Source organism: Acinonyx jubatus, chromosome E4 (assembly GCF_027475565.1).
Source record: "Acinonyx jubatus isolate Ajub_Pintada_27869175 chromosome E4, VMU_Ajub_asm_v1.0, whole genome shotgun sequence".
Taxonomy (NCBI): domain Eukaryota; kingdom Metazoa; phylum Chordata; class Mammalia; order Carnivora; family Felidae; genus Acinonyx; species Acinonyx jubatus.
In genome coordinates this window covers 2,443,396-2,452,633 of record NC_069395.1, presented here as the reverse complement: position 1 = coordinate 2,452,633, position 9,238 = coordinate 2,443,396, and the positions used below count along the sequence as shown (strand labels likewise).

The 9,238-nt window shown below is 59.9% G+C and overlaps 1 long non-coding RNA gene across 1 annotated transcript; it reads right to left on the bottom strand.

Moving 5' to 3' along the window:
• Positions 1–5,929: 5,929 nt before the first annotated feature.
• Positions 5,930–8,959, bottom strand: LOC113596174 (uncharacterized). Its single transcript, XR_003416913.2, has 3 exons — positions 8,800–8,959; positions 8,040–8,211; positions 5,930–6,163 (listed from the first exon to the last, which is right to left on the bottom strand). It is a non-coding gene; the product is annotated as an uncharacterized LOC113596174 (long non-coding RNA).
• Positions 8,960–9,238: the final 279 nt, after the last annotated feature.

Genomic DNA, 9,238 nt, shown 5'->3' with positions numbered 1-9,238 from the left:
GTGTCAGGCTTATTCACTGGTGTGAGGTCGTGGTCCAATGAATTTTGACAAATGTGGTTAACCTGTGTGACCACCTCTCCAATCAAAGTATTTTTTAATTCTTATTTATTTTTAATGTTTTAATGTTTATTTTTGAGGGGGGAGGAGCAGAGAGAGAAGGAGACCCAGAATCCCAAGCGGGCTCCAGGCTCTGAGCTGTCAGCACAGAGCTGGATGCGGGGCTCGAACCCATGAACCGTGAGATCATGACCTGGGCTGAAGTGGATGCTTAACCGAGTCCCCCAGGCGCCCCTCAAAATAATTTTTTTTAAGTAATCTCTACACGCAAGGTGGGGCTTGAACTCACCACCCGGAGATCGAGAGTTGCATGCTCCACCCGGCCAGGCGCCCCAATCAGAATAGTTTTTTAAAACATTTTGTCTCCCCCAAAACTTCCCGTGGACTCTTGCAGACAATGCCCCACCCCCGACCCCAGCTCTATGCCATCTCCCGTCTGATTTCTGTTACTGTGCAATTGTTTGTTCTCGAAGGTCGTGTACACGGACTCACGCCACACTGAGGCGCTTATGTCTGGCTTCCTCCACTCACCAGGAGGCTTTTCAATAGTTCGTTGCCCCTTCCCACTAAGTGGCATCGCACTGTGTGGACGTACCACGATTATCTTTATCTTCACATCCCAGTTGATGGGACCGGCTCGTTTGCTTTTCCAGTTTTGAGCTACTGCGAGTAAAGGTGCTCTGAACGCGTGTGTACAAGTCTTGTGCGAACATGTTCTCATCTATCCTTGTAGCCAGGCGCCCCGTGCCAAGCTTGCACCACCCCCCCCCACTTTGGGTGGGATTGTGGGGTTTCACAGTGATGAATCCTTTATGTATTCTGGTTTCAAGTCCTCTGTCAAAAATATGTCTTGAGAATATTTTCTACCCGAGAGACTCGCATCTGAGGGAGCCTAGCAAGTGCTCAATGTGACGCTCCCGGAGGTTTGCAGTGGGGAGGGGTGGGCAGGTGCTGCCCGAGGAACGGAAGGGCCGGACGCGTTCGCGGGTGGAAGACCAAAAGTTTCCAGCAGGGGGCAGCAGAAACCAGCGCACGGCTCCAGGGTCCGGAGGCCCAGGACCTTCGAGTTGCAGCATGTCCGAGGCCAGAGAGGCCTCGAAAGTCTTCCGATGCAGCGCCCTCTAGGGACCAGTGGGGGGACCTGCGCTCCCCCTCCCTCACCTGTGCACGTGCTCGGCTCCCTCCACGGTCAGGTTCAGCACGACGCTGGCCCTTTCTCTGGGACCCTGTCCAACCTCTGTCTCTCCCTCCCCACTCCTGCATAAGAAAGTTAAACTCGCCTCGCCTAGACTGAGTGCTTTCAGGACTGGGGATTGGCTGAAATTGCCTTAGTGACTCAGAGCCTGGCAGGAAGTGCGTGCCCCTTAAACGTCCCAGCGGTGGTAAGCCACCCTGCGGAAGGCTCCTCCAGCCCCCTGGACCCCAGCTCGGCCTCCTGGGCCAGCCCTGTGGCTGGAAGGATGCCCCCAAGAGGGAACAGGAGGTCCAAGGTCCTTATTCGTTTTTGTTTTTCCTTTGTTTAAAAATGATTATTTATTTATTTATTTTGAGAGAGAGTGAGCAGAGGAGGGGCAGAGAGGGGGGGGGGGAGAGAGAATCCCAAGCCGGTTCCATGTTGTGGGTGCAGAGCCTGACAGGGGGCTCAATGTGCGGCTTGATCTCATAAACCCCGAGATCATGACTTGAGGAGAAATCAAGAATTGGATGCTTAACCAACTGAGCCACCCAGGTACCCCAAACGCTGACTTTTTTAAAAAAGCTTATTTATTTATTTATCTATTTATTTATTTAGGGACCGAGAGCCAGCGGGGAAGAGGCAGAAAGAGAGGGAAAGAAAGAATCCCAAGCAGATTCCATGCTGTCAGCGCAGAGCCAGACCAGGGGCTCGATTCTGCGCACCATGATATCACAACCTGGGCTGAAATCAAGAGTCAGACGCTTAACCAGCTGAGCCACCCAGGGACCCTGATTTTTTTTTAAGGGAGGCTCTCCACCAAACATGGGGCTCAAACTTGGAGATCAAGGGTCGTATGCTCCACCCAAGGGAGCCAGCCAGGCGCCCCAGCTCATTCATTCTTTTGTTCCGCAATCACGTGTTTTGTGCCCAGGATACAGAGGAAGCAACCATGACTATGATGATGGCGGCAGCTACTTTTGTTGAAAAAAACCTACCGATAACCAGGTTCTCCCCAAAGACCTTTGTATTTGATCACTTATTTGGGTAAGAAATAAAAGTTCCTTAATCTCAAAACCTCACATGCTAGTTGAGGAAATAGTTACTCGTTCGTTCGTTGGTGCAATAAAGATCCGGTGAGCACCTGTGTGTGCAGGCACTGGGGCTATTCTGTGAACAGAATAGGCAAAGATCTAAACACGGAGGTCGAGAGGGAAGCTCGCACCCGGTAGCGGTGCTGGAGGGGAGACGATGAACACGAAATCAGAGAAATCCGGACACTTACCATGATAGGTGCCGTCAGACGCCAATAGAGGGAAATAATGCGGGAGGGGAAGGGGAGTGCTGGGGGGGGGGGGCGATTTGGGAAAGGAGGCCAGGGAAGGCCTCACTGGAAAGGTGACCTCCAGATGAAGTCCTGAAGGAGGGAGCAGGCCAGGAAGAGCGAGTACAAGACCCCGAGGCCAGAGCACAGGCCACGTTCAGAGACCAGCCCGAAACCTGCAAGGAGCGGGTGTTGGCGGTGGATGAGCCAGACCCTGCGGGGGCCTTGTGGGCTGTGGGGGTTTGTTCTGCGAGGGGGGGGCCGCAGGGGATTCTGAGCAGAGGAGGGTCATGATCCAGCTCAGGCTTTAACGGGACAGTTGTGGGCTGACGTGGCTGTAGGGAGCACGGTGAAGCAGGGGCAGTGGGACGAGGCCACTGCACTGACCCCGGGGGACGGCGGTGGTGGCTCAGAACCCGGGGAGCCCAGCCGGGGGCAGCGTGTGGGTGCCTCTTCCCTCCAGGATGGAAAGGCTGCTGGCGGAGGGGGGGGGGTCCCAGAGGGGGCCGCCTTGGAGGCATTGGGGAGGGCCGAGAGAGCGGGCACCAGCTGAGCCTCCGGCTGGCGTCCTGAGCACACAGCGCCCCCCTCAGGCCTGACGCCCGCACGCCCCTGCATGTCAGGCCCTACAGACGAGAGAGGGAGTGGCCTCCGCCCCCCTGCAGCCCACTGTTGGGGGGGGTGGAGGGAGGCGCGCAGCCTGGTTAGGGCAGGGGAGCCGGCAGGGGGAGCCTCAAGGGACAGAGCCTCCTTGCTGCTCACCGAGCCTGTCCAGGTGCCTGGCAGTGATTCCGAGACCCTGGCCAGCATGGTCCCAGTCAGGGGGCCCACCTGCCCCCTCCCTCGCCCTCCGGGGTCTCCGGGTGTGGATGGGGGACCCTGGAAAAGGAACCATAACCCCAACTGCCTGCCTTCCAGCCGGGCGTCCCCTCCCTGCCCCCGGTGGTCCTGGCCTGAATCTGCCCACAGCCCCCCCCCCCCCCGCCCCCCCAGCCCTGCCCTCTGCTTCCCATCCCTCAGCCCTCCACTGTAATCACAGCTCAGCCCAGACCCCCTCCTGTGAATAATTGGGGCTGATTTAGGGGCTATCAGGGGAGAGAGGGGGGGCTAATGGAGTCTGTGGGGGGGCCTGGTGATGAGAGGAGTATGGGAGGCAATTAGCAGGGCCGGCAGCCTCGGGAATCACCTAATGCACCGGCCTGCAGTCAGGGCCCGCGAGGGCTTGGGGAGGGATCGGGGCCATCCTTCAGCCTGGCAGCAGGACGTTGGAGGACAGACAGCAGGAGGGACTTCCAGCAAAACAAGGGTAAGGGGGGAGAGGGGGCAGGCTGACGGGATGAGTCGGGAGCCCCTGGTCCCCCACAGCCCCTCACTCCCCAGTACGAATGCATGTGTGTGCAAACACACACACACACACACACACACACACACACACACACACTGCCCCATATGAATCCTATCCCTCACTGGGGACCAGCTCCTGATTAATACCAACATTAGCCCTGAATGCTCTCCCCTCCTGGCCTCCCCGTCATTAATTACCTCCTCTCCCAGCCCAGCAGAGGGGAAGCCAGCTCCTCTGGGGCAAAAGGAATGAGTCTGACCCCCTGCCCAAGAAGCCACCCCTACCCCTCCTCTGTGCTTCTGAAGGCAGAGAGCAGAGAGGAAGGAAGGAACCCTGAGCAAGGAGGGAGGGAGAGTATGTCATACCACCCCCAGCACCCCCACAGCCCGCGCCCCCTCGCGGAGGCCCTCGCCCCTCGGATGCAACCAGAGCGCCAGCCCCACCCCTGCAGGTGGAAGAGGGGCCCCCCCAGGACAAGGTGGACAGCCACACCCCCGATCCCCTTCCCCTTTCTGATTTCACCTTGGGAACAGGAATCTGCACAGAGAGCCAGGCTCTCACAGACCTCCTCACAGAGACTGTCACGTGCAAACACAAAAGCAGACACACTGGGGAGAAATGACAACACGAGGATGGCATCTCCTGTGTGGCATCACCCAGCACCCAGCACCCACAGCGCCCACCGGGAACGTGCGCTTCCCAGGACAAGGGAGGCTGCCGACAGGGGCAGGTGACGTGTCTCAGAACGTCCGCGTCGGTGAAAGAGGCTCTGCCTTCGTGATGGGACCTTGAGTGGCCTGGACTTGAACCTGAGACTCAGGAGGAGGGAGCCCTGCCTTCTCGCTTTTGGGCTGCCATCTTGAATCTCTCCATTTCACCTGGGCCCTCCCCTCCCTCCCCCTCCCTCCTTTTCTTCTTCCTCTCTCCCTCTCTCTCCCTCCTTCTCTCTCTCTCTCTCCCCCTCGCTCCGTGTCACAGCCGCACACACACTTTAAAGCAAAGTGCGGTGAACTGAAACCCAGCCCGCACCCCCCCAGTCGGCCCCTCGCCAGGCTGGAAGCTCAAACCCCCCCTGGGCCCTCTCCTCCCCGCAGCCTTTGGGTCCCACACTGTGTCTCTCCACGTCTCCCTCTGAGAAGGCGCCGCCCAGCTCCCCCTCAAGGATAGGGGTGGAGGCTCGGTGAGCCCCTCCCAACACCCCCGTGAGCCCCCTTATAACCAAATGAGCCTGGAGACCCGACAATCGATACCCCTCAAAGACGAAGATGATGAAGACGCTAATAACTTTACCCCCTCTCGTCCTCCGACTCTTGCCTACATTAGCTCTGACCACAGGCCCAGGCAGCTGGGATCTGCCGTGGGCAGGCCTGGAGCTGAGTAACCCCTTCAGATCCAGGTGGGAAGCGGGAGGGCAGACAGCAAGAAGGACTTCCCGACGCCCGCGAATGGGAGGTCACGGGGATACGGGATAGAGGCCGCCAAAGCATGTTTCTAACACCTAAATGGATACACGGGAGACCTGACTCGAGTCTGTGAGGACTTGTGACCTCAGAAGCACCCTACAGGGGTGCCAAGGTCCATGTCTAGTCCCTGAGGGCTGCCTGGAGGAGGTGAGCAGGGAAGGGAGGTCCCACTGGGGAAAATCAGGGCACTGGAGTTGACGGGGGTGGGGGGGAGGTCAGCCAGTGGGGGTTGCTCTGGCCCTTCCCCCCCCGCAGGGGAGGCTCTTCCCCCACGAGGCTGTTGAGCAGCTCAGGGACCTGCAGTCTGCGGGGCTTCAGAGGGAGGAAGAAGCCCCTTCCCCACCTCACACGTCCCACCTCCGGAGGGAAGTGCCCTCCCAGAGCAGCTGCAGCTGGGGGGCTGGTGGCGACCAGCCAAGAGCTTCCCTTCTGTGATCACTGTTCCCACAAAACGCGGCCCTGCCGGTCTGTGCTGCCCCGTCCCCACAGACCAGGGATGGAGAGGAGGAGGAGGGGGAGAAGGGGGAGGAGGATGACACCGACAAAGACAGAGGAGAGAAAAAGGGTAATAAAGCCAGCAACCTTGTGCCCAGGCATCCACAGGCCAGTCCCCGCTGGGAGGGACGCACACAGAAGACTTGCTTCAACCTGCAAACAACCTCGTGAGGTTAGTGCTATTATTATCCCCATTCTGCAGCGGAGGACCCCGAGGCACAGAAAGGTTGAGTAACTTGCTCAACATCACACAGCCGATGGATGCAGAAGCTGGTCTGCGAGCTTAACCTCCAGGGAGCCTCGGCCTGGAAGAGGAGGAAGGGACCCAGTTAAGCAGGGGGGTGGGCTGCAGAGCTTCTTGGTCCAAGCGCTTGCTGGGAGATGGGGCTCAGAGGACAGCACGCAGCCTTTGGGCTGTGTCCTGCATCTCGGGCTCTCTGCCCTTGTCTCCGCGCAGTGCATGTGCGTGTCTGCCCTGCTCGGTGGCGCACCCCTGCCCCTCTTTGCCTCTCTGTGGGCCCCCCTGCAGCTCCGGCTTTGTCGTCTCTCTGCCTCTCCCAGCTCCGGATCCCTCTCTTCCCACAGCCCCAGAGCCCGAGCTGCTCAGATGTTCCATTTTAGCACTGGAGTCTGTGAGAGCTGATGCCTGAAGCATCCCTGGGGCCTGGCAGTGGCCTGAAAGTCGCGACTCCTGGGTCCTGGCTCCTCCCAGGACTGTCACCCCCGCCCTCACTGGACAGCCTGTCCAAGGCCACTTTAGGAATTTGGCCAAGACGGGCTCTCTCCAGCTGGCACTTAGAGAGCCCAGGGCCTATGGAGTCTGGGGTCCTCCCTAGGGTCTCTCTTAACTTGGGGGTTCACAGGGGCATGGGTCAGGACATCTTCCACCCAGGCTGCCCCGGCCCTCTGCCCACACAGTCCCTGGAAACCCGAACAGATGCCCGTTCCCCTGTCTCCTGTCAGGAATCCGGCCCCCCGAGGGGCAGTGCAGGAAGGAGGCCGAGGCTGCCTCGGGAGGCAGAGGGGGTCGGACGGCTTGGATCCCTGGGCTCTTTGGAGAGCCCATCCCCGCACTGGGGTGGCCCCGGGGGACCCCCACTGGCTTCTGTATCACTGACTCCCGGTCTCCAGAGCCGAGAGCGGAGGCTGGCAGCAGCTTCCTTTAGAGGAAAGTTCTGGGTGCTTTTCTCAATGTTCTCGCAGAGTGAGCCCACCACCATTTCTGAGCCTCTATCTTCCAGCAGACACAGCCTTTTTCTGAGAGGGAGGGGTGGTGGGAGGGGCTCACAGTAGGTCTAGGGGCCCCAGATGTCTGACCCCCACAACCCCAGGTTGCTGTCCCTGTCCCAGCTCCCCGCGGGGTCCTCGGGGTCCCATTCCATTGATCCCCCTGCTGGCATCCGCCTCAGCTGGTGCTCAGCCCCTGGTGTGTAGGGCGGGGCGGGGGGGGGGGCGCTAATGGACTTGGCACCCGCAGGAGGTAATTAACAGGGCGGGGCGTGGGCCTCACTGGGGTGGGTGGAGGGGGCACCATTACTGACAATGGAATCCAACAGCTAGAGAGAGGGGGCGGGGCCGTGTGTGTGTGTGTGTGTGTGTGTGTGCTCATCTGCGTGGGAGCAAAGAGGAGCCAGTGGGGGGGCTCTTAGGCCATGAAACTGGCAATGTGGGTACAAGCCCCTTCCTCACCAACCAGGGCCAGGTCACCTGGAGGGGTCCCAATGACTGGCTTCAGCTCCCCTTCCAGATCAATGAAAAGCTATCCAGTCCTCTGTCCCACACTCTCCCGGAATATTCCCCTCCAGGTCCTAACCTGTTCCCAGAACCTCTCACCTTACCTTACCTGCCCAGCTTTTCCAGCTGTGGTTTTAAGAGCTTCTGATGTTCCGATGCCCTTGACCTTGGAAATGCCCCCCACACGCCCTGGCAGTTCCCTTCTACTGCCTGACCTCCAACCCCTCTGCTTCAGCAATGGCCCAAATCCTGCTCAGTGTGGGAGGCCCCCTATGGCCCTACCTCTGGGGTCTCCACGGCTGGCACTGCCCCACCCCCTCCTCAGCCCTGAACTGGGGCTCCAGGGGCAGGGGAGGTGGGGAGGATGGGGGCGCAGGTGAGACAGAAAGCGTCCCAGGACCCCATGCTGTTCTCCAGAACATTCTCTGATTCAGTTGCGTGTCTCACCTGTGTCTGTTTCCAGCATGCACCTGCACCCTGTCTCTCCATCGGTGTCCCTCTGTCTCTCTGGGGGTCTGTCTCTCCCCTCTGTTCTCATACATCCCTCTGCAGTCTTTGCATGTCTCCGAGTCTGTAGACCCTGTCCCGGTCTCTCTCCAGGCACCTGTCCCTGGCCTACCTGTTGGATGTGATCCCCGACCCTGTCTCTCCCGCCACATTGCCACCCGCCCCCTTACCGCACCTGCTGTAAGCCCTGCCTTACTGGGTGGTGTAGTACGGCCTCACTCCTCCCAGGTCAGGAGAGCAGGGCCTGTGAACTTGGCCCTCAGGGACCAACCCCCGCCCCCCACCCCCATCAATCAGCCTGCAGCCCTGGGTCAGACCTCCATTAGCACTAACCAGCCTGGACAAGAGGCAGACACCATCGGGCTAGGCCTAGGGGTGATAAGGCCCAGATTGAATCACTGTGTGGGGGGAGCTGGGCACCCAAGGACATGAGACAGCCACGACATTAGCCCTGAGGAGCCTTGGGGAGTGTGGGTTATTGTGGGAGCTCAGCAGGTGATTGGAAGTGATGGGGCGGGAAGCAGGAGGGGGGGGGGGGCGGGGGGCGGGCACTGCTCCTCCAGGGCTCCATGTGATGAAGATGGGGGCAGGGCCCAGGTCCTGAGGGGATCCTCGGCCAGCCTCGAAGCCTCCAGAAGCCTGGGGCCACTCAGTAAAGCCAAGTGCTGTTCCGAGAGGCAGAGGGGAAAGGAGACCCTACCTCCTCCTTGGGCAGAATGGCACAGGGAGACGTCTCTATCCTTCCGAAACAGACACCTTGCCCAGTCCCTGGCCTCCAGATGCTGATCTCCAAGCACTTAGAGCCCGGAAGAGCGACAGAGCAGAAGGAACATGGCGTCCTGCCTCCCCCACCACCCTCCTTCCCCGGCCTCGCCACGTGCGCACGCGCGCGCACACGCACGCTCAAGCTCACGCTCGCTCATCCACTGGTCCTATCATGTGCCCGCCCTGTTCTGCCCACACCAGTACCAGGCGGACCCACCCCACGGATACTCCCGCCCGGTCCGCCGTGACATCTAACTTCCGCCTCGCGCTGCAGCCTCAGCCTTCGCGAACACGAAGCGCGGAGACGGACGATTCGGGTCTGAAGTTCTGGAAAGCCTGCCCTGAGGCTGCCTCTCCACCAGGTGAACACAACG